At 37.8% G+C, this 22668-nt stretch overlaps 1 non-coding gene across 1 annotated transcript; it reads left to right on the forward strand.

Annotated features, from left to right (window-relative positions):
* The first annotated feature begins 20205 nt into the window (after positions 1 to 20205).
* Positions 20206 to 20342, forward strand: LOC117313669 (U4 spliceosomal RNA). The gene has a single exon (XR_004528255.1). It is a non-coding gene; the product is annotated as a U4 spliceosomal RNA (small nuclear RNA).
* The last annotated feature ends 2326 nt before the right edge of the window (positions 20343 to 22668 follow it).

The raw sequence follows: 22668 nt of genomic DNA on the forward strand, positions 1-22668 counted from the left end.
TCTTGCTATCTTCTTGGACTCTTGGCTCCTAAACTCAGAATCCATCCTTGTCTAGGAAAATTCAAGAAGCTCTAGTGCTGCCACTCCCAACTCTGCCCATGGGAAGCTTAATCTCCCTCTGCCCAGGAGGAGGGACAGGGTCTCATATGCTGTCTCCAGTGGTTTCCGCTAGTGATTAAAAGTTGAGTTACAGTCAAAGTTGTCATCCAATTTGTACAACTACAAGAGAATATGTAAGCAAAATTGATTATTATTTTTTCTTTAGGAAATATGACAATATTTTTTATTTTTCATTACTTGATTGACATGTCAAACCTTCCTGGCATCCCTGTTTACCTTATGTGAAAGAGGATTACAACATTTTTTTTTAATTAGTGAATCATAATTTGATTAGTCTGAATCACACTGCATCAATACTATATAAGCTTTTATTAAATCTAATTTGATTTCACTGCTGACAGCATAGAGAACAAAACAAGTTGGCTATCAATTTATTTATTGTGTGTCAGTGCTAAAAGTTCCCTTGCTTTTATTAATATGAACTATACTAACTTTAAAGCTGAATCTCTTTGAATCAACGTTTAAAATAACAGGCTCTCTTTTCATCAGTGAAAGTTTGGTTTGCTGGCATGGGTTCACTCTTGAGCACATAATCATTTTAGTAACCTGTGAGTAAGTGTCAACCATTATGTGCTGGAACAGGGTGTCAACTGTGACTGGTTTACTGGAGGCTTCTTCCTGTTCCAGACATCCATCATCTCTATGGCTGTATCTTCGCCAAAGGACTAGGGTTTCTATTCTTTTCTAGCCCAGTCAGTACGTACAGTAAACATATTTCTCTTGGAAATTTTATCAGTGTCATATTATAGACAGAAAATTCCTCAGGCAGAAGATAATCTTTCAGGTGGTTAAGAGTTTTATTTATTTATTTTGCACATATATAAATAGAAAGAAGATTGAGATGTCTTGCTATTCCAGCCATCCAAGGTGTTACCTTTGCTTTTTGGTGCTAATCTGGTTCCTTAGGACTTTATACATCAAGTTTTAAAAATTGGAGAAATAGAAATTGAATCGGTGAGTAGGAAATTACAAGAAGAAAATAACAGGCATCAGAAAATTAATCAACCTCACCTTGCTGTGTATACCACCTGTGTAAAATCCTGAATGGATGAAAACCTTATACAACAGCCATTCTCAGTGCTTTCAAACTTGTCTCTATATATTGTTTGACTTGTTAAGCTACAGGGCTTCTACCCCTTTACTGAGAAATTTTACTGCTGAGGCCATTTAACCTCATGCTGGATTCTGGAACATGTCTTTTTCTCTGGAGGGAAAAGATAAGCGGTTACAGGATGAGCCCTGAATCAAGGCTTGTTTAGGTCCTCTGATTTGCAGCCTGGAATCTTACTTTCATGCCTGAATCCCTGCAGTGACTGATATTATTTTCCCTGGGTCCATTTTTCTCTACTAGAGCTTCCCTGTGCCCATTGGATCAAGCCAATCCCAGTCCACCCACCTGCCCCACTCTCCAGCAAATGCTGCCACTTCCCTGAGTGCCCACGTGCCCATGCAGATTTAAGATGATCTGAGTCTTAGGCTTAGTTCCATCACTTTAACGAACATACTCACATCCTGCCTGTCTCTTGTGTTTCTAGGCTTATCTTTAGTTGAATTTTCCCATTTCGTCACATTGAACACTAACCCTTGGTCTCTCTCCCATGACTAGCCCCCCAGCCTCTATCTAGCTATATGGATATAATTGGATTTTTTATGGTTAGACTCTGTTCGCACCCGTCCTATTGCTTGCGCTTGAATTATGATGAGGTAGAGGAATTCTGAGAACTCTGGTTGTTGATATAATATAATTCATGGCAAAAATTATTAATCTTGGAAGACTTCATTTTTCTCCATAGAACACGTGATGAAACTGATATGAAATCTGGATAATAATTTCTATTTTGGATATTTGCTATTACCAGATATTTTGCTAAGCACTCTTATTGTTTGACATATATAATATGTCAACTACATTGTTTGACATATATAATATCCTCTATCCTCTACTACATTGTTTGACATATATAATATCCTCAGCCTCCATAGAATCCCATGAGGTAGGTATTATATCTCATATTGTACAGATGAGACCCAGAGAGATTGAAACACACACCAAGGTCACAGTCGGTAAGTGCAGGAAACAGTATTCAATCTTCAGTGTGTCTAGGTACAAAGTGCATGTTCTTAACCACTAAGTTAACATGTGTTTAAAGATAGACTGTATTTCAGTTTATTAATGGCATACATTGCCTTCTACTCCAATAAGATTGCATTAATAAAGTTTTACTATAGATTATGTGCCAAGAAAAAACTGCCAAGTATCTTATGGTAAAGTAACAGTGGGTAAAAGAAAATCTATCTAATAACTTCTTTCCTCTATCATATCCAAGATATTGGAAATGAGGCCTATGTGGAAAAAGACAATACTAGGACTGCTTTTCTGCTTCAAACAACAAGCACTTCTTCTAAATACCGACACAAAAATAACTGCAGTATGTGAACATGTTTTTTGTGTTTAAAAAAAATTTATTCCCTGTCTAGATATAAAAAAGGTCAAGATAGCTTAGGACATTAAAACAATACAGATAATTGCAAATAAAGACACAACAGGAAATAGAGGTTTGGGGCAGAAGCCAAGCACCATAGCTAGTAGAAGCGAAAAGGGAAGTCTGTGACATTATATAATTTTATTGTCTCAAAAAAGAAGGCATACACTCCTAGACATCTAATTAGAGCAAGTGTTTTCTGATCCTGAGTCATCATGAAGATTCGAGTAGTTTTCTCTTGCACTGATTAAAGGAGAAGGACGCCATGTTAAGTCTTAAAGGGAGAAAAGATGGCTAACATTTGGTGAGTATCTATTTGGGCACAACTTCATCTGAGGCAATTTTACATTGCTTAAACACATCCTCCCAAGAAATTTCTACTGTATACTTCAATCCTAGCACTTACTGAAATTATGCTTTTGTTCCTCTCTGATTTCTTGATCAACTTTTCTTACCATTCATATCTCTGTCAAATGTCTGCCTCCTAGATGGAATCTTTCCTGGCTGCTGTTTCTAAAGCAGCCATATTCCCACAAAGTCACCTGATCCTTCTGCTTTATTTTCTTCGTAGTTCCTGTCACTTACTTGAATTCATATTGAATTAGTTCTTGATTTCCTTGCTTATTTTCTGAATATTTTACTAAAATATAAGCTATGAGGACAGGAAATTTGTCAGCCTGGTTCAAAGGTTTATCCTTAGCCCTTAGGACAATGACTGACATAGAGTATGTGCTCAGAATAAATACTGGGTCAATAATGAAGGAATTTTTTTATATCTGACTCCAGCACAAAGCATAGGGCCTAACAGATATTCTAAATATATTTGCCGAATTGAATTGAATTTCCAAAATTATCTTACCAGTGAGGAAACTGGACTTAAGGAAATGAAGTAATTTTCTGAAGGTCACATATTTAATACGTGGAGAATCTAGAACAGGAACCCACGTGTGTGCAGACATCGTGTATCATTCAACAGTGCTTCAGAGAGCTGTGAGAATGGAGTCCAGGCATGTGGATTTCTGGTAATGCCGCTTATTAGAGGATGAAGCTTAGAGAATCTTGAGAGACGAATAGTTAATCTCAAGTGAGATAGAATGAAAGCCACCATGAGTCATTTCTTTGTATTATTAACTGAAAAAAGATCCATAGGCTTTACCAACTAGATGTAGGTGATGCAGAATTAATATTATGGTGTAGAAGTTTAAGAACTCAAAATATATTTTCTTTCAGTAAGCCAGCCCACTTGCACATGGAAGTGGGCCAAGGGAGTACCTTTTGGAAGGACTAAATTTTTCCTTAAAAGGAGCCTTGAAATTGACCCAGCTCTTGACAAAACTGTACTTGATATAAAATGTTCCATTGCTTCATTATACAACATGGAAAAGGTAGAAAAAAATTTAAAGACACATTTTAATAATGGAAACGAGTTGACCAGAAATGTTTCTGTGTGCCCTATGAAATATTTAATTCGTTTGAAAAGTAGTTTATCATGATGGCCAATCATGATGAGTGGGCTGCAAAATGCAGCCAAAGTATGTGAATGAATTGACCTGCTGAATGAGGTTTTTAGTATTGTTTACCTGAATAATAATGTTTACCAAATATACATGGTAATCATTTTTACTAAGCTGCTGCTTCTGACAGTGAATAACTACTGTCAGCTGCTTCTGAAAGTCTGCTCCTAGTTAGACATAATAAAAAACATACATCAGCAGAGAATGATTCATGATTTCCTGGTGTAGTGGAAATAACATGTGCTATAGAGTCAGTCCAGCCTAGTTTGAAATTTTAATTATGCCACTTACTAGAGGAAGTTACCTCTCTTTGCTTCATAAAATTGTTCTGAAAAGGAAATGGAGTAATTTATGTGAAGTATGTACCTGACCCAGCGCCCGCCCAACGTAGATGGGACTCAACAACTCTTCTATAACCTAGACACAAATTCCAAAATTATGTGTCCCACATTTAGTCCAAGCCAAAGCATTAGTAAAGAATTCAATCTTCATTTGTATCTCTTTAGGAACATGAAATGCACCCTAATTCAAAGCTCACTTTAATATTTCCTAAACCCCTTCTTGTTTCCTCCACAATTTTCATGTCCCCACAGCTTCTCTGATGCCTTTCACTTAGCACTTTTCCTCTCTCAAATAACAATAACAATTAAAACATATTTCTTTGACACCCGTTCATGTAGTTACTGGATTTGTTTCACTCATGGTTGGTGTCTGCTAAACGCTAGGGGCAAGTATCCAGTTGCTTATAGGGAATTTCATTATGATAGGCTCCTGCATAGTAAAAGTAAATCAAGGCATTCAGCCTTCAATCCAAAACTGGGCTTCGTAGGATTGTAGGAAATTTTATTCAAAGGTTGAAGAATGAAGTTATCCTGAGCTACTAGAGACTGGAAAACCCTTCCCATCTGCTAAAATCTTCCCAGCATCTTGACCCTGAGCTCCATCACTCAAACTTGTTTTTGGTGTGTGGCCAAGATAGCCACAGAGAAAATCAGAGAGATCTTTTTGGGTTACAAAGAAGTCCAAGTTTGCTTAATAAATCTTGGCTATAATTTGTTTCCTCTTCAACTTTGAAGTAGAACAAGACCTGTCCTTCAAGTCGCATTCTTCTGTCTGCTGATGAAAGGCTCATAGTGAACACAGGGCTGGAGCACTTTCAACCCTCTTATTGACTTGCAACCCTAGATCCCAGCCCCTATCCACTCTGCTATACATTTGTTCTAGGTATCTTCCAAAGAAATCAAGTCAAGATCACTTTATATCAGAGAATCCTCCCAATAGTTCCTCACTTAATCTCTGCCATTTCTCAGCATTTAGAAACTAACACTTTTGCAGCATCTGGATTCCATGAGTATCCAAGACTTTAAGCCTCTGCTCCTATCCCAGGTCCAGTGTTGTCTGAAAGTCTTTGTTTTCTGGCAGAAAGTAGCCACTGTGAGTATTTCCAAAGCCTACTTAATTGTGAACCACAAGATGGCAGCCATGTTTCGGGCCTTTCATCTCTGAGGAAGTATGGGGCAGCATCCCTAAACCCATATGAGTAGCTCTGATGGTGACGTCTTCTTTCTATTGAAATTATATGTCTATAGAAGTTGAGTTTTAAATTAATTTTCATTTCACAACTTCATAAGTGAATTTTGAAGGTTACACATAATGTCATAAAGATCTGGCTTTCTTCCTAAAAAGATCCACTCCTTCTTCCTAAAATATCCAGGTATTCTTCCTCAAAATACAAATTCCAACATCTGTATTGTATCTACCATGTCTGTCTAATATTGAAGTTGTGCTCTTAGACCCATAACATCTAATGTTCGGACAATGGGCATATTTTCCCCCACAGAATTCCAGAAGTAAGGTGGACAATTTCTCTGACTCAATTCTAGAAAGTAATGTTTTAATCTGAGATGTAGTTAAGCATATCACCTAAAAGTCAAACTCTTTAAGGAACACCAAGATATAAAAGCTGAAACCCAATAAGAACCCACCACATTTTCTTGCTTTACTGAGAAGCACTTGTGTAAGTTTGAGGTGTATGACATTATGACTTGGTACACATAACATCCATCACTTCACAACACTACTTTTTTGTGGTGGGAACATTTAAGATCTACTCTCTTAGCAACTTTCAAGTACATAATATAGTATTGTTAACTGTAATCGCCATGCTGTACATTACAACCCCAGAACATATTCATCGTATAACTGGAAGTTTGTGACATTTGACCAATAGCTCCCCATTTCCCATCCACCAGTCCCTGGCAACCACCATTCTACTCTCTGTTTCTCTAAGTTTATCTGTTTTAAAAATGGATTCCGTGTCTAAATGAGACCGTGCAGTATTTAAGGTCCCACCTTTAATAGAGTTGTATTCTAGGAAGCACAGTAACATTCTCAAAAGTCCTTTCCTTTGTATTTACCTTGCACCCTATCACCTGCTTTCACTAGGAAATGGTAATGCCTGACTTAGAAAAAAGTGTGTCTGTATATTCTGAGCCCATCAGTATTTCATATCATTCCTCAAAGAGCAAGCTGATTCCTAACAATTCTGCCATCAGAACAAGTTTGAAGTCCATTGTCCTAAACTATTCAGTTCCCAAGTTTATAATCATCTTACTCCTCCTATACAGTTTTCCTCCTCTTCCACTCCCCTCAATGTCTTTAGCTAAGGTATAGGAGGTGTTTGTTATGACTCTGATAAAGGATAGAGATCTGTTCTTAGCCCGTGGAGGACCTAGAGTGTACCTATTTTCTTGCTCCCTCCCCAGCCAGTGTCATCAATCTCATCACGTGTGGGTGCACACACACACACGCACAGTCAAGCACAGGCACACACGTATGCAGCACGCAAGCACACTGCTCAGTTGCACTGCATCTCCACGGTGCTGTTCTATCTCCTTTCTTGTCTATCCTCTTTAGTTTCCTTTCTTTTTCTATGATTATTCGATAGTTTCTCTTTTGAACTTTGTTTTCTACGTTGATATTTGCAAAATAGAACAGAACTAGGTTGGCTTAATATGAAAAACTAGGTTACGGATCAGTTTCCAAACCCAGTTCATTACCAGAATCCTAGTAAAAGGTTAAAGAATACATCTTGGCAGGTCCGCTCGCATAGATTAGTAGGCCTGGTGTGAAGTCCAGATACATGTACACTAAAAAAAAATGCCCCATGGGTGATTCTAATGGCCAAACCTTGTGCCTTTTAGCTTTAAATTCCCAGTACCTAGCTCAGGGCCTGGTTAGTAGATGTTAATAAACGTATTAATTACACAATTATTAATTAATTGATGTTGTAGAAAATAGGAGTGATAGTTTACCACTATGGTAACATAGTGGTGACATTTACCATTATGTTGTAGAGCAGAAAGTTAAATATTCCTCAAGGAAGTATTTTCTTTTTTTTTTTTTCTTTTTTTTTTTTTTTTTTGCGGTACGCGGGCCTCTCACTGTTGTGGCCTCTCCTGTTGCGGAGCACAGGCTCCGGACGTGCAGGCTCAGCGACCATGGCTCACGGGCCCAGCCACTCCGCGGCATGTGGGATCTTCCCGGACCGGGGCACAAACCCGTGTCCCCTGCATCGGCAGGCAGACTCTCAACCACTGCGCCACCAGGGAAGCCCCAGGATTTTCTTATTATGAAAAACTTGGGGGAAATCTGAGTTCATCAGCAATAAACACGTTTACTTGAAGCAGAACTTCTCCAGTATTTTAATATACTAGGTGAAAAGTGAATCTTCAAGAGATATGCATATTATCAAACAGTTGAGGGGCGGCCACGCGTCTGCCGCCTTTTGCGCACAGACATGGCGCTCGACCCCGCAGAGCAGCATCTCAGACATGTCGAAAAAGATGTTTTGATCCCCAAAATAATGAGAGAAAAGGCCCAAGAGAGATGTTCTGAACAAGTTCAAGATCAAGACTAGAAAAGTACTTTGACATCAGGGGTGGCCTGGAACTTTCTTTAACCTGGATATATTCTCCAACTCACTGACTCCTTTCATCCCTTGGGCCTTCTTTGATCATATTTCAATGTTTCTTTTGTATCAGTGTTTTCTGTGGCAGTCTTTTTGATCTATTGGCCAATAGGTAAGATTGGTTCTAAAGGAATTGTATAAAGTATAAAGAAGCATGGATTGTTTATTTGACACATCACAGAACTGTCGTTAAATAACACAGAAGCTTGATAAAATGCCTGCCCTCTCTATCAGTCACACATTCCAAAGATGGGTAAATTAACAAAAAAAGAAATTCAAATTAAGAATGCTCAGGATATTCTTTAGGGTATTTGCAGGGAGAGAACTAGCAAGACATCATTAAAACAAATTGGAGGGCTGCAGACTGTAAATGGTCAAAGTAATCAATCTTCTATCCAACTCTGTTACTTGAACCTGCCCAAAACTTTTCATTTGTTGTTTGAATTGTACATGTATTATCACATATATTTTTGACATTTAACCGGTTCACCAATGTTAAGTCACACTGAAGTAGAGATTCAACACATCTTTAGACTGGTTTGGGTATATTAGGAGGATAATATATAAAATCACAAAATATGATTATCTGTTATGTATAAGAATACGTTATATATTATAAGAAATATAAAGAGATTTAAGGCACAGGTCCTCTTCTTTGGACCTACACTGGACTGTGTCATGGTCCCCAAGACCACCCCTGGGTTTGGTGATTTCCTACAAAGACTCATAATACTAAGTATGTAGTCATACTGAGGCTAAGATTACTAGAGCAAAGCCAGCCAAGGGAAAAGGCACATGGGACAAAGTCCAGAGGAAACCAGGTACAAGCTTCCTAGAGTTCTCTCCTGGTAGAGTCACTCAGCGTGAGCTTAATTCCACCATGGTTGAATTGTGACAACGTGTGAAATGTTGTCTCCGGGGGATCTCATTAGAGACTCAGTCCTCAGACTTTTAACTGGAAGTCGGTCACATGGCAGCCTCTGCATAGCATGTACCAAAATTCCAGACTCCCAGAAGGAAAGCAGGTGTTGAACACAAACCATGTGGTTTATCCAGACAGTTTATAGGCGCAGTGAGCGGCTCTCATCAATTAGGGAATGGCAGAAACACTCCCCAAATCCAGGTTCTGATGCCAGCTAAGGGCCAGCCTTGTAAGCAATCCTTTCTAAGGAGAGTGGTGTCAGCCTGCCATGGTAACTCTTTTCTGCATATGGACACAGTAAAAGTTTTATGTATATAATAACTTTACAATAATTAAATAATTATGCATTCAATCAAAGTTATTATGTAGGTCTATTGGGCCTGATGTCATGCCAGTGGCATCATGAATAATAGACCTCTGTCACAAGTACAGCTGAATGATTTTTAAAACAACTGAGCAAAGTATATGATATGGTCATTACTCATTGACTTAGTGGTTCTCAGTTACATTTATTAATTCACACTTCTCTTGCAGGACTTAATGATTGTCTTGACTTATTGGTCTTGTTTCTGAATAGTGGCAATTTTGTAATAAAATTATCTATAATTGGACATCAGTACTCTTGAATAAAATGGCTACTACTTCTTTCACAAAGAAAGGTGCAGTATGTTTTAGTTTTAGAAGTTAAGCTAAATCTTTAATTGACTAGTAAGGAATATTGTCAGAGCAGATGAATCTAGTATTTTTCACAACTGATTTATGCAACTCATCTCTGAAGGTATAAGAGTGAAAAGTCTACATTTGAACACAAAACCAAAAAATTACATGGCTTGAAACTTAGAAATATTGTTAAAATGAGTAAATATTATTAATAAAAATGGGAGTTATAACTTCAAAAAAATAAAACTTAGTTGATTCTGTATCCATCTCTTTTTTTTTTTTTTTTTTTTTTTTGCGGTACGCGGGCCTCTCACTGTTGTGGCCTCTCCCGTTGCGGAGCACAGGCTCCGGACGCACAGGCTCAGCGGCCACGGCTCACGGGCCCAGCCGCTCCGCGGCATGCAGGATCTTCCCGGACCGGAGCACGAACCCGTGTCCCCTGCATCGGCAGGCGGACTCTCAACCACTGCGCCACCAGGGAAGCCCTGTATCCATCCCTTTTAAGTTACTTTTTTTTTTAAAACAACTTTATTGGCGTATAATTGCTTTACAATGGTGTGTTAGTTTCTGCTTTATAACAAAGTGAAGCAGTTTTACATACACATATGTTCCCGTATCTCTTCCTGCTTGCGTCTCCCTCCCTCCCACCCTCCCTATCCCACCCCTCTAGGTGGTCACAAAACACCGAGCTGATCTCCCTGTGCTATGCGGCTGCTTCCCAATAGCTATCTATTTTACATTTGGTAGTGTATATATGTCCATGCCACTCTCTCACTTTGTCCCAGCTTACCCTTCCCCTCCCCATATCCTCAAGTCCATTCTCTAGTAGGTCTCCGACTTTATTCCTGTCTGTCCCTAGGTTCTTCATGCCCATTTTTTTTCTTTTTTTTAAAAATCCATATATATGTGTTAGCATACGGTATTTGTTTTTCTCTTTCTGACTTACTTCACTCTGTATGACAGGCTCTAGGTCCATCCACCTCACTACAAATAACTCAATTTCGTTTCTTTTTACGGCTGAGTAATATTCCATTGTATATATGTGCCACATCTTCTTTATCCATTCATCTGTTGATGGACACTTAGGTTGCTTCCATGTGCTGGCTATTGTAAATAGAGCTGCAGTGAACATTGTGGTACATGACTCTTCTTGAATTATGGTTTTCGCAGGGTATATGCCCATTAGTAGGATTACTGGGTCGTATGGTAGTTCTATTTTTAGTTTCTTAGGGAACCTCCATACTGTTCTCCATAGTGGCTGTATCAATTTACATTCCCACCAACAGTGCAAGAGGGTTCCCTTTTCTCCACACCCTCTCCAGTATTTATTGTTTCTAGATTTTTTGACCATGGCCATTCTGACTGGTGTGAAATGATATCTCGTTGTAGTTTTGATTTGCATTTCTCTACTGATTAATGATGTTGAGCATTCTTTCATGTGTTTGTTGGCAATCTGTATATCTTCTTTGGAGAAATGTCTATTTAGCCCTTCTGCTCTTTTGAATTGGGTTGTTTGTTTTTTTGTTATTGACCTGCATAAGCTGCTTGTAAATTTTGGAGATTAATCCTTTTTCAGTTGCTTCATTTGCAAATATTTTCTCCCATTCTGAGGGTTGTCTTTTTGTCTTCTTTACGTTTTCCTTTGCTGTGCAAAAGCTTTTAAGTTTCATTAGGTCCCATTTGTTTTTATTTGCATTTTTCTAGGAGGTGGGTCAAAAAGGATCTTGCTGTGATGTATGTCATAGAGTGTTCTGCCTATGTTTTACTCTAAGACTTTGATATTTTCTGGCCTTACATTTAGGTCTTTAATCCATTTTGAGTCTATTTTTGTGTATAATGTTAGGGAGTGTTCTAATTTCATTTTTTTACATGTAGCTGTCCAGTTTTCCCAACACAACTTATTGAAGAGACTGTCTTTTCTCCACTGTATATTCTTGCCTCCTTTATCAAAGATAAGATGACCATATGTGCATGGGTTTATCTTTGTGCTTTCTATCCTGTTCCATTGATCTATATTTCTGTTTTTGTGCCGGTACCATACTGCCTTGATTACTGTAGCTTTGTAGTATAGTCTGAAGTCTGGGAGCCTGATTCCTCCAGCTCCGTTCTTCTTTCTCAAGATTGCTTTGACTATTCAGGACTGTTTCTGTTTCCATACAAATTGTAAATTTTTTTGTTCTAGTTTGTGAAAAATGCCAGTGGTAGTTTGATAGGGATTGCATTGAATCTGTAGATTGCTTTGGATAGTATAGTCATTTTCACTATGTTGATTCTTCCAATCCAAGAACATGGTATTTCTCTCCATCTATTTGTATCATTAATTTCTTTCAATGTCTTTTAATTTTCCGCATGCAGGTCTTTTGTCTCCTTAGGTAGGTTTATTCCTACATATTTTATTCTTTTTGTTGCAGTGGTAAATGGGAGTGTTTTCTTAATTTCACTTTAAGATTTTTCATGATTAGTGTATAGGAATGCAGGAGATTTCTGTGCATTAATTTTGTATCCTGCTACTTTACCAAATTCATTGACTAGCTCTAGTAGTTTTTTGGTAGCATCTTTGGGATTCTCTATGTATACTATCATGTCATCTGCAAACAGTGACAGCTTTACTTCTCCTTTTCCGATTTGGATTCCTTTTATTTCTTTTTCTTATCTGATTGCTGTGACTAAAACTTCCAAAACTATGTTGAATAAGAGTGGTGAGAGTGGGCAACCTTGTCTTATTCCTGATCTTAAAGGAAATGGTTTCAGTTTTTCACCATTGAGGATGATGTTGACTGTGGGTTTGTCATGTATGGCCTTTATTATGTTGAGATAAGTTCCCTCTGTGGCTACTTTCTGCAGGGTTTTTATCATAAATGGGTGTTGAATTTTGTCGAAAGCTTTCTCTGCATCTATTGAGATGATCATATGGTTTTTCTCCTTCAATTTGTTAATATGGTGTATCACATTGATTGATTTGCATATATTGAAGAATCCTTGCATTCCTGGAATAAACCCTACTTGATCATGGTGTATGATCCCTTTAATGTGCTGTTGGATTCTGTTTGCTAGTATTTTGTTGAGGATTTTTGCATCTATGTTCATCAGTGATATTGGGCTGTAGTTTTCTTTCTTTGTGACATCCTTGTCTGGTTTTGGCATCAAGGTGATGGTGGCCTTGTAGAATGAGTTTGAGAGTGTTCCTCCCTCTGCTATATTTTGGGAGAGTCTGAGAAGGATAGGTATTAGCTCTTCTCTAAATGTTTGACAGAATTCACCTGTGAAGCCATCTGGTCCTGGGCTTTTGTTTGTTGGAAGATTCTTAATCACAGTTTCAATTTCAGTGCTTGTGATTGGTCTGTTCATATTTTCTGTTTCTTCCTGATTCAGTCTCAGAAGGTTGTGCTTTTCTAAGAATTTGTCCATTTCTTCCAGGTTGTCCATTTTATTGGCATGTAGTTGCTTGTAGTCATCTCTCACGATCCTTTGTATTTCTGCAGTGTCAGTTGTTACTTCTCCTTTTTCATTTCTAATCCTGTTGATTTGAGTCTTCTCCCTTTTTTTCCTGATGAGTCTGGCTAAAGGTTTATCAATTTTGTTTACCTTCTCAAAGAACCAGCTTTTACTTTTATTGATCTTTGCTATCATTTCCTTCATTTCTTTTTCATTTATTTCTGATCTGATCTTTATGATTTCTTTCCTTCTGCTAACTTTGGGAATTTTTGTTCTTCTTTCTCTAATTGCTTTAGGTGTAAGGTTAGGTTGTTTATTTGAGATGTTTCTTGTTTCTTGAGATAGGATTGTATTGCTATAAACTTCCCTCTTAGAACTGCTTTTGCTGCATCCCATAGGTTTTGGGTCATCATGTTTTCATTGTCATTTGTTTCTAGGTTTTTTTTTTGTTTTTTTTTTTTTTGCGGTACGCGGGCCTCTCACTGTTGTGGCCTCTCCCGTAGTGGAGCACAGGTTCCGGACGCGCAGGCTCAGTGGCCATGGCCCATGTGCCGAGCCGCTCCGCAGCATGTGGGATCTTCCCGGACTGGGGCATGAACCAGCATCCCCTCATCGGCAGGCAGACTCTCAACCACTGCGCCACCAGGGAAGCCCCTATTTCTAGGTATTTTTTGATTTCCTCTTTGATTTCTTCAGTGATACCTTGGTTATTAAATAATGTATTGTTTAGCCTCCATGTGTTTGTATATTTTATGGATTTTTTCCATAATTGATGTCTAGTCTCATAGTGTTGTGGTCTGAAAAGATAGTTGATACGATTTCAATTTTCTTAAATTTACCAAGGCTTGATTTGTGACCCAAGATATGATCTATCCTGGAGAATGTTCCATGAGCAGTTGAGAAGAAATTGTATTCTCTTGTTTTTGGATGGAATGTCCTATAAATATCAATTAAGTCCATCTTGTTTAAAAGATCATTTAGGGCTTCCCTGGTGGCGCAGTGTTTGAGAGTCCGCCTGCCGATGCAGGGGGCGCGGGTTCGTGCCCCAGTCCAGGAGGATCCCACATGCCATGGAGCGGCTGGGCCCGTGGGCCGTGGCTGCTGAGCCTGTGCATCCAGAGCCTGTGTGTCCAGAGCCTGTGCTCTGCAACGGGAGAGGCCACAGCCGTGAGAGGCCCGCGTACGGCAAAAAAAATAAAAAAGATCATTTAAAGCTTGTGTTTCCTTATTTATTTTTTTCTGTGTGATGTGTCCATTGGTGAAATTGAGGTGTTAAACTCCCCTACTATGATTTTGTTACTGTCAATTTCCCCTTTTATGGCTCTTAGTATTTGCCTTATGTATTGAGGTGCTCCTATGTTGGGTGCATAAATATTTACAATTGTTATATCTTCTTCTTGGATTGATCCCTTGATCATTATGTACTGTCCTTCTTTGTCTCTTGCAATAGTCTTTGTTTTAAAGTCTATTTTGTCCGATATGAGAATTGCTATTCCATCTTTCTTTTGATTTCCATTTGCAGGGAATATATTTTTCCATCCCCTCACTTTCAGTCTGTATGTGTCCCTTGGTCTGAAGTGGGTCTCTTGTAGACAGCATATATACGGGTCTTTTTTTTGTATCCATTCAGCCAGCCTATGTCTTTTGGTTGGAGCATTTAATCCATTTACATTTAAGGTAATTATCAATATGTATGTTCCTATTACCATTTTCTTAATTGTTTTGGGTTTGTTATTGTAGGTCTTTTCCTTCTCTTGTGTTTCCTGCTTAGAGAAGTTCCTTTAGTATTTGCTGTAAAGCTGATTTGGTGGTGCTGAATTCTCTTAGCTATTGCTTATCTGTAAAGGTTTTAATTTCTCCATCAAATCTGAATGAAATCCTTGCCTGGTAGACTAATCTTGGTTGTAGGTTTTTCCCCTTCATCACTTTAAATATGTCCTGCCACTCCCTTCTGGCTTGCAGAGTTTGTGCTGAAAGATCTGCTGTTAACCTTATGAGGATTCCCTTGTATGTTATTTGTTGTTTTTCCCTTGCTGCTTTTAATATTTTTTCTTTGTATTTAATTTTTGATCATTTGAATAATTTGTGTCTTGGTGTGTTTCTCCTGAGATTTATCCTGTATGAGACTCTCTGTGCTTCCTGGACTTGATTAACTGTTTCCTTCCCATATTAGGGAAGTTTTCAACTATAATCTCTTCAAATATTTTCTCAGTCCCCTTCTTTTTCTCTTCTTCTTCGGAACCCCTATAATTTGAATGTTGTTGCATTTAATATTGTCCCAGAGGTCTCTGAGACTGTCCTCAATTCTTTTCATTCTTTTTTCTTTATTCTTCTCTGCTGTAGTTATTTTCACTATTTTATCTTCCAGGTCACTTATCTGTTCTTCTGCCTCAATTATTCTGCTTTTGATCCCTTCTAGAGAATTTTAAATTTCATTTATTGGGTTGTTCATCATTGTTTATTTGTTCTTTATTTCTTCTTTGTCCTTATTAAACGTTTCTTGTATTTTCTCCATTCTATTTCCAAGATTTTGGATCATATTTACTATCATTACTCTGAATTCTTTTTCAGGTAGACTGCCTATTTCCTCTTCATTTGTTTGGTCTAGTGGGTTTTTACCCTGTTCCTTCATCTGCTGTGTGTTTCTCTGTCTTCTCATTTTGCTTAACTTACTTTGTTTGGGGTCTTCTTTTCACAGGCTGCAGGTTCATAGTTCCTGTTGTTTTTGGTGTCTGCCCCCATTGGGTAAGGTTGGTTCAGTGGGTGGTGTAGGCTTCCTGGTGGAGGGGACTAGTGCCTGTGTTCTGGTGGATGAGGCTGGATCTTGTCTTTCTGGTCATCAGGTCCACGTCTGGTGGTGTTTTTTGGGGTGTCTGTGACCTTATTATGATTTTAGGCTGCTTTTCTGCTAATGGGTGGGCTTGTGTTTCTGTCTTGCTAGTTGTTTGGCATAGAGTGTCCCGCACCGTAGCTTGCTGGTCATTGAGTGGAGCTGGGTCTTGGCATTGAGATGGAGATCTCTGCGAGATTTTCACCATTTGATATTACATGGAGCTGGGAGGTCTCTTGTGGACCAGTGTCCTGAACTTGGCTCTCCCACTTCAGAAGCAGAGCCCTGATGTGTGGTTGGAGCACCAAGAGCCTGTCATCCACATGGCTCAGAATAAAAGGGAGAAAAAAAAGAAAGAAAGAGGAAGATAAAATAAAATAAAATTTAATTTAATTAAAAAGTTATTAAAATAAAAAATAATTATTAAAAATTTTTTTGAAAAGTAATAAAAGAAAAAAGAAGAAAGAAATAAGAGAGCAACCAAACCAAAACACAAATCCACCAATGATAACAAGTGCCAAAAACTATATTAAAGAAAGAAACTGACAGACAGGACCCTAGGACAAATGGTAAAAGCAAAGCTATACAGACAAAATCACAGAAAGTCTCCCACCTCAATTTTGGGATGATTCGTTGTCTATTCAGGTATTCCACAGATGCAGGGTACATCAATTTGACTGTGCAGATTTAATCCGCTGCTCCTGGCTGCTGGGAGAAATTTCCCTTTCTCTTCTTTGTTTGCCCAGCTCCGGGGATTCAGCTTTGGATTCGGCCCCGCCTCTGCGTGTAGGTCGCCTGAGGGCATCTTTTGGGAGGTCTGAGGTCTTCTGCCAGCATTCAGTGGGTGTTCTGTAGGAGTTGTTCCACATGTAGATGTATTTCTGATGTATTTTGGGGAGGAAGGTGATCTGCACTTCTTACTCCTCCGCCATCTTGAAGCTCCTCTAAGTTACTTTTTATTGTATTTTATTTTAGGGAGCATCTTGGTGGACCAGTTATACAGAAGACAGTTTAGAGAAAGTTACTCTGAGACTGCGTTGGATACTGACAGAGCTGTCTGATGCTACACATCTGTGTGGGTTATTTGGATCAAATATTTTCAACTTTAACTGCATTTTGGAATTACCTGGGGAATTATTAAAATTCACAGATGTCTTTGCCACACCCGAAGCCAACTTAATCAACATCTCTAGGTATAAGACCAGGTATTAGAGTTAAAAAAAAAATCTCAGATGATTCTGATGTGCTCATGAGGTTGAAAACCATTATTTAGAAAGCAAAATGTTAGATATATTCTAAGTTATTGGCTACCAATAATAGCTAACATTTATTGTAAATTTTGTGCTAAGCATTTTCCTCCTGTGTTCTGTAACTAAATCCTTGTGGTTATTTTGTAAGGCAGATGCCATTATTATCCTCTTTTGTGGATAATAAAAGTAAGGCATTAGAGAGAAAGAGCAATTTGCCCAAGGACGTGCAAGTTGTGAGTTAGGGGCTTCCTGTCTAGGCACTGTGATTCCAGAGTTTGGGCATTTAACCACTACTTCCCTAAATTCCTCTTTTGACAGACTCTATATGCTTAAAACTAAGACGTTATCTTCACTCACTATGATAAATGCTAACAGGAACTCGAATTAATTCAGTGCTAAGTTCTTCTACCCACAAAATCAAATACTCTGCTATTTTGATCATAGTAATATATTTTTGTATTTTTTAATCTACTCCATCAGAGACTTCTGTTAATAGTTGTACACATAGAATGTAACAAAAGTTGTTCCCCGTCCTCCCTCCCACATTTGACAGTGAAATAGGGAAGTGATTTTGGCCAAATCTTCATGCGAGTAAAAAGACATTAAGGCTGATTCAGGTAGTCAAAATAACACAGCCCTGTTTTCTCTTGGGTTGTAAACTGTATTTGCTGGATTCACATCAACTAAGTATAGAAAAAAAAAATCTCTTAATCTAATTATCATTCCCTATTACAGCAAAACCTCAGTTGAATGGATGCCAAATAATGGCACTTTTAAATAATTGGGAACATTTTTTAACATTTTATTTCTTCTTCATTGAGAAGTAAAGGAAGAGCAAGTAGTTTGGAATCAGGGGCCTTCAAAAGGTTCATCGCTATTGTTCCTTCTTTTGAAATTCTATCCCACTAATTATCTGCATATTTAAATAATGTTAGTTTTCTCTTGGAATCCTTTAGAAATCAACACAGTGCTGGCTGGTATGACCTCAGAATCAGGAAGACAGCTAATCTTCCATGTGGAATTTAGGACATGCAAACTTGTATTGCTATTTATTCTTCTTTCTCTCTTAAACATCCATACTGTTGCTGCAATTAGATATTAAGTCCCTAGGGTCTGTACATTCTTTCCCTTTTGAGTCTCAGCTCCTAGCAATAAACACATAAGGATTGCTGGGTGATGATGGGAGGAATACAGAACCAATCTCCTGTGCAGCTGGCTTTTACAACTGTGACATACAAGCAAATTGATATTCTTCAGGAATTTTAAGGTCATTATTGACATATGTTTACTATGCAGTATTTACAGTGCTATTTTTAATATTTATTTTTAAATATTTAGGCTGTAACATGTGATATCATTCTTTCCCTGTGTTTACACTATATTAATGTTACAGGCTATATCGTATCTCCCCTCTCCCCAAATTCATATTTGAAGTTCTAACCCCAAGTATCTCAAGATGTGACTGTATTTGGAAATAGGGTCTTGAAAAGGCAATTAGATTGAAATGAGGTCATTAGGGTGGGCCCTAATCCAATATGACTGGTGTTTTTTATAGGAAGAGGAGACTGGGATACTGACAGGCTCAGAGAGAAGGTCATGTAAAGACACAGGGAGAAGACAGCCATCTGCAAACCAAAATAGTTGCCTCAGAAGAAACCAACCCTGCCAACATCTTGATCTAGGACTTCTGGCTTCCAGAATTGTGAGAAATTTCATTTCTATTGTTTAAGTCTGTGGTACTTTGTTATGACAGGCCTAGCAAACTAATACAACTAATTTAGCCTATTATAATCTTATGAGCCTACTTGCTGTTCCAGGTAAAATAATAATGTCTTACATTTCTTTAGTACTTTTAGCATTATTAAGTTATTCAGCATTCTATTTTGTTGTCTGTTTGGGTTTCCATAACCCCTGGACAGAATACAAGGTAGATCTCTATTTCTCCTTCTCTCCTTTCCTGGAACAAAATTTAACCCAAAATGAACAAAGCAAATGGCGTCCTTCCTGATACCTAGGTGTGAATTTATGTAAAGGTGAATTTTTATTTGGGAACTTTTAAAAACTAACCTTCTGTTTTGAAAGGAAAAAAAGAAAGGATTCTTCCCAAAATATATACAACAAGATACGAATATTTAGGAACTAAGTATGATGATTTTTAATGTCACCCTAAAGCTCAGATTAGCCATCGGAAGGCTTTGGTGCAGAACCTGGCCCTCTTGGTGATGGATGTCAGATCTAGAGGCCTGTGTGGGCTCCCAGAGTTTTGAACATTAAAGACTGGGATGCTGTACAAGTTTCCTGAAAACTTTTACTGGATACCAAACATAGTTTTTTAAATTGGCCTTCAAATATGTCCTTGTAAAAGAATTTCACACCAGATATCAATAAGTACCAATAATTTTCAAGGGTCTAATTTTCTTGTGTAACAGACATTTTCTGTATTTAAATATTTCTTTTTTCTCCCCTCCATCATACAATGTCTTTTAGTTTTGCCCTGTTCTCCTTTAACAAACTTCCATTTCTAACCGCAGCTCAGTAACTTTATCTCTTTAACTTCATAACTTATAAAATGGGTAGAATAATAACCCTTGCTTTATAAACATTGTTTTCAGGTTGCAGAGGGTGAAACACATAAAGCATTTACTAGCTTGATGTTCATATTCTAGGAACTCAAATAACTGTGAGCATTATTATTATAATAACAATTAAAATATCTTTCAGTAGGTCTCTATGTATGTAACTATTGGTGAATTCACATAAAGATAAATTATCATGTGGAGCAGTTATAGAATAATTTTCAATATACTTGAAAAAATAGTTAAAAGGTTTGTAGATAATATAAAGAAATGAGTATTTCAGATAATGTAGTGAAAAGCTGTTTATATGCAATATTTTGCTTAATCTTCAGAAAAACCTTCTGAATAGGTATTATTAACTGCTTTTTACGGGTGTGAAATCTGGGTCTCAGTAGGAACATCCATGGCGTGTCCCAGCAAAATCAGACAGAAGTTAGCGAAGCTCAGCTTTGCACAGTGGCTCTATCTTAGCTGATGAGGTTTATCCGAGGTGCAATTATTGCTCATTGAAAACTTTTCTCTAACGCTGAAAGGGTGTGACATATAGTCAGCCTTGGCAATGTTTGAGAGTCTCTACAGAGACTGAATTAAAAAAAAAAAAAAAAAAGTTAGGGAAGCTGGAGCTCAAACTCAGGCTTTCACTTCAATCCAGTGTTCTTTCCAGTCTGCCACACGTGAATTTCAGGGATTTTTAACTGGCCGTTCCTGCTTGTTAAGCTCTAAAACAAATCACAACATAGAAATATTGTGTGCCGTACTATTTATTTTATTACCTTCTATTTTTCAATAAATAACAAACTGTAATGATATACTTGGGGCTCTTAACTTTCATTATTCGTAATTCAACACCTAATTCTCTCCCACTCCTGAGGCTCCTCTTACAACACAGACGATATGTCAGCTGCTCTCTGAGGGACATCATTAGACACGGTGAGAGTAAGTCCTTGCTATGTCTCCTGTAACGATGGGAGCTTGTTGTTCATTCCTTTTAAAAGGATCCCCTCTCTTCCTCTCAGATTGCAAATCAAAACTTGATAGACTTCTTTACTAATGCTTCATTTTTTCCCCATAGATACTGTCAATTTTGTAATTAAATACAGTTTTCTCCTTGATGGCTCAAGCTTAGAGCACATTTTAAGTTCATCCTTTGCAAGTGGATACCACCTCGTGTATCTTGTGTCTTGCCCTCATTCCTGGTTCCTTCTTTCTTTCCTCCTTCATGTTCTTTTCCTTCCATTCTTCCTACAAGTTGGATATTATTTTTATTTTGCTACACTGTATCTTTGTATATACCTAAAATCCTTCTTGAACAAATCAATCAAGCAATGGTGGCTTTTGTATGTAATTAACCATCTGATTTCAGGATACCTGGCTGTTCCAAAGAAAAACCCAGAGATGTCATGTTCTTTATTTTGTTTTGGTTCACCCAGCTGACTTACAGGGTAACAACCTTGGGATCTAAAAATAAGAGATTCAGCACTGCTTCTGAGCAGCAAATATGCTCATAAAGTGATTAAGTATCCCTGCAGAAAGTTGTAAGCAAGTTTGTCTATGTGAGAATTATTAAGCCACAGAACACTTTGTTGAGGAAAAAGTAGGGAGAAAATAAAGCCTTTCTTATTAGTCATTTGAAAAAGAAAACTAGACAAGGCATTAAAAATTATACCATGGAAAAACTGCTCTGCTAAAAACTGGATTGACTGGAAAACCCAAGACTGTTAGTGAAATCTCCCATTCATAAATCAAATGATTGGATGAAGATTCTGCTTAGCAAAAAAATAATAATTATTATTCCTTTACATAATATGTTAGTCTCTCACAAAACATGTATTTAAAATATTTCAAATAGTGCCATCCAACTGCCTTCCTTTTCCACTGACCTCCTACCCAGCACCTTTAGATTGGGCAGCAGGAGATGCTGTAGTGAACATATTATCTTTATAATTTCACAAGCCCCTCAGCTGGAGTTCAGGATCAATTCTCACAATTTAATCCTATCTGCCAAAGAATTTTTAAACTACATAACTGACAAATAACCTGAGCTGTAATTTATGGATCTTTCCTCCGTGGGAAATAGTTACAGCTGGTTTTTAATACAAATTACCTTACAATGTTGTAAAAGCTGAGTGATCTTACCAAGACCAACTGACTCCAGAAACAGAAACAAAAAAATAAAACACAAGAGCAACATCAAAACAGTTGCTAAGCCTTGTGTCTCTAATAAAGGACAAATTCTGGATCTAGTTACATATTTCATCCTCAGCCTAATCTTATTATGTTTGTTTGTTGTTGTTTTTTAACATTTCATTGATACTCTTCCAATTCTTCTCCCAAAAAGGTATTATGGTCACATCATTGTTTATTTTCCTGATTGGAATATTATTGCTTTAGTAAAAAATTCTATGTAATGCATTTAGATAGTGACATTCTTTGAGTTGCACATGTATACAGTTGACCCTTGAAAAACATGGGTTTGAATAGTGCTGGTTCACTTACGCATGGGATTCTTCAATAGTAAGTACTACAGTACTACATGATCCAGGGATGGTTGAATCCAGGGATGCAGAACGATGGATATGGAGAATGACTGTAAGTTATATTTGGATTTTCAACTGCGGGAAGTGTTGGCACCCCTGACCCCTGCGTCGTTCAAGGGTCAACTGTATTTGGAAAAGATGTCAATTTTTTGCCTCATTTATGTGTCAAAACTCCATAATGCCTATCTAGTTCCCCATGTATCCAGTTGCTTATTCGACATGCACATCCAGGCTCTTCAAAAGATGGACAGCAGATCTAAAACTGCATTCATCATCATCTTTCCCTATACCTCGTCCTCTTTCCATGGTCCTATTTCACTGAATTCCATGGCTATTTTGCTTTCCCTCACTGAGTACATTCAATCCAATAC

Source organism: Tursiops truncatus, chromosome 9 (assembly GCF_011762595.2).
Source record: "Tursiops truncatus isolate mTurTru1 chromosome 9, mTurTru1.mat.Y, whole genome shotgun sequence".
In the NCBI taxonomy this organism is placed as follows: Eukaryota; Metazoa; Chordata; class Mammalia; order Artiodactyla; family Delphinidae; genus Tursiops; species Tursiops truncatus.